At 49.1% G+C, this 2,760-nt stretch overlaps 1 non-coding gene across 1 annotated transcript; it reads left to right on the plus strand.

Annotated features, from left to right (window-relative positions):
• Nucleotides 1–2,687: 2,687 nt before the first annotated feature.
• Nucleotides 2,688–2,760, plus strand: TRNAK-CUU (transfer RNA lysine (anticodon CUU)). The gene has a single exon. It is a non-coding gene; the product is annotated as a tRNA-Lys (tRNA).

Genomic DNA, 2,760 nt, shown 5'->3' on the forward strand with positions numbered 1-2,760 from the left:
CTAACCGGCTGCGCCACAGAGCCTTCAGGAGCCAGTGTTCCTGGTCTGAATAAACAGGGATTTCTCACTAACCACGATGCCGCCCACTTTCCGCGGCACAACTGCGCAGGTTCCACAGCCTGGAAAAACCAGCAGAACGGGGGCCACAAATCGCGTTGTTCTTCACATTCGAAACCTGTGCTTTGGGTGAGTCTCAAGCAGGAAGAGCCCCCGAATGGCCTTCGCCCCTCCTTGCTCCTCTCCGGCCTCAGAAGCCAGCGACACCGGAGACCCCCTACTCTGCGACCCCCGCCTGACCCGGGCGGGGCCCACGGCCAGCTTAGACCCGCGGGCTTCGGGACGTCCCTTCACGTTTTCCGCTCCGCCTTCTCCAGCCGGCCCGGGCCTCTGGATGTCCCCGGCTGAACTTGGTTGCGGTCGTTCGGGCAGGAGGTGGGAAAATAACGGGGGGAAGGGGAACCGCGAAGAGGAGCGAAGGACAGCAGGAAGGCGTGGGTGAAGACGAGACCTCCAGGAAGCTCTGTGCAGAGACTCAGATGGGATCCTGGGAATTAGAGAATGGTTTTTCTGACTTAGCGGTATAGGGAGGAAGGCGACAGAAGGAGCCCAGAGAAGACTTGAAAGAGAGAAAAGCAAACTCTCTGTTGCTATCCAATAACAAAGCAAAGAAATATTGCGGATGTTTTTACTTCAAAAATATTCAAGGAAACGCATTATCTGTCACCAAGTTTATGGCATGCGGTGATCCGATAGTGAGTGGTTGGTACTCTTCGTCGTGGCCGCAGTACCCTCGCGAACTGACTCCTCTTGAGGTTTGCCTTCAATTCTTGAGCAGTCTGCACCCCTTCTGTGAGGCCATAGAGCGGCAGCACTCAGAGCTGCGAGTCAGCAGAAGAGAAAGAAATCCCGATAGTGCACAAACATGGGGTCTGGTCGTTCGGAAACTACAGACGTTCCCCACGAGTTAGGAGAAGGTGAAATGCTGCCTCTCGCTGAGTCTAATGAGTGTGTGCTCATAACCATTTTTCTGACTGAGATATTTCAGGTATTAATAGGACTTTTTTAGACTAAAGAAAAATGAATTTGTAGGGAGTTTAAAACATAATCCACATAATACACAATCTTATCCCCATTCTCCGTCCCCCGGTGTTTATCTTAACAGTTAATTCATCAAATGTAACTCACATAGTGTGAAATGCAAAAACCTTAACTGGACGGCTCATTAAAATGGAAAATGTAACCATCACCCAGATCGAGTTATAGAAAATTTCCATCATCCCAGCAAGGTCTGTAGAACCCTTTGCCAATCAATCTCCGCTCTCCTCCGCTTAGTTATTCGCTCTTATGATTTCTATCACCAGAGGTTAGTTTTGCCTTCTCTTGGATTTCACATTAATTAAGGCATATCTTGTAGTACCCGGCTTTTTTTTTTTTTTTTTTTTTTCAGTCAAGCAGCGTCGTGGTTTTGAAATAGATGGATCCACATTGTTGCCTGCCTGCTTCACTAGTTAATTTCTACAATATTAGTGCAGGTTATTCCAAAGTGTGGATACACGAATACTGATGGGCAGTTGGGTTATTTCTACTGTTTCCTCGTGACCAAGGCTGCATGACTACTTTGGGGATGAGTCTCTTGTGGACGTGTGCATCCATTTCCCTTGAGGACTTAAGTACCGTCATTCTGTGCGGTGGCTTTGATGGAATACTGGTTAGGTCTCTGCGTTGTGGCCTCAACAACGTCAGTTCAAATCCCAGTCACGGCAGGCAATTGCAACTTCTTTCGGCAGACTTACCTTTTAAAAGTTGTATTTCTGCTTTTGCTGGAGGCAGCCTCTCGGAAGCCCAGTCAAAGAACTGGTGAATAATACTTTCTACCACCCACACGTAGAGACGCTTCAGGGCAAAATGAAAATCCGCAGGAGCAGTAACCAAGGCTCCAAGGACAGTCTCCTTCGGCCTTCCCGGGAGCAGCGGAGAGGACCCTTTCAGGGGATGACCCCAAAGCTCACCGCTTCTTTCAGAGATTGGAGATCTGAACGCTCTGGGGAGAGGAGCCAAGGATCCCGCGAGCAAGTACGCATGAGGCCCTGAATCCGATCTGAGTTTAAAACTCAGTGGGACATTTATATGCAAAGTATATGCTCTTTTATTCAGTCCACACAAAATTTTAGTATTTAAAAACAAAATTGTGCTCCCAAATATATAGTGTATTGGACCTACTTTCCAATAACACTTACCCTCTTCCTTCTGCCCCCTCCCCCACCATGGTTTAGGGGAGAAAACGGTTTTGGACTGGGAAGAAGGAGCTTGGGCTGTAGCTCCAAGTCCAGGACCAAGAGTTTCCGCTCTCTTCCTGCTCCTCCTAGCTGTTCGGGGCACTCATTCCCCTCCCCTCCCGCTTTTCGGTGCCGGAGTCCTCAAAACCGGGTTCTCAGAGTGTCCGGGTCCAGAAGGAATTTTCAAGAAATACTGGGGTTTCAGGACTCTTGATTCCCACGTCCGGTGAGTCCACCGGACCCTGCGCAAACTCTGTCTTGCAGCCTCGAGTTTTTCAGTGGTAACAGGTAGAGATTGCGTCCATGAAAATCTACACCGAGGGGTTACTTTCACACTGAGTAATTAATTAGACCATTGACTCAAGCCCTCTAAAGACAATGATATTTATGTAGAAAAGGAATGACTTCGATGCCCGACTAGCTCAGTCGGTAGAGCGTGACACTCTTAATCTCAGGGTCGCGGGTTCGAGCCCCCCGTTGGGCG

This window comes from Elephas maximus, chromosome 3 (genome assembly GCF_024166365.1).
Source record: "Elephas maximus indicus isolate mEleMax1 chromosome 3, mEleMax1 primary haplotype, whole genome shotgun sequence".
Lineage (NCBI taxonomy): Eukaryota > Metazoa > Chordata > Mammalia > Proboscidea > Elephantidae > Elephas > Elephas maximus.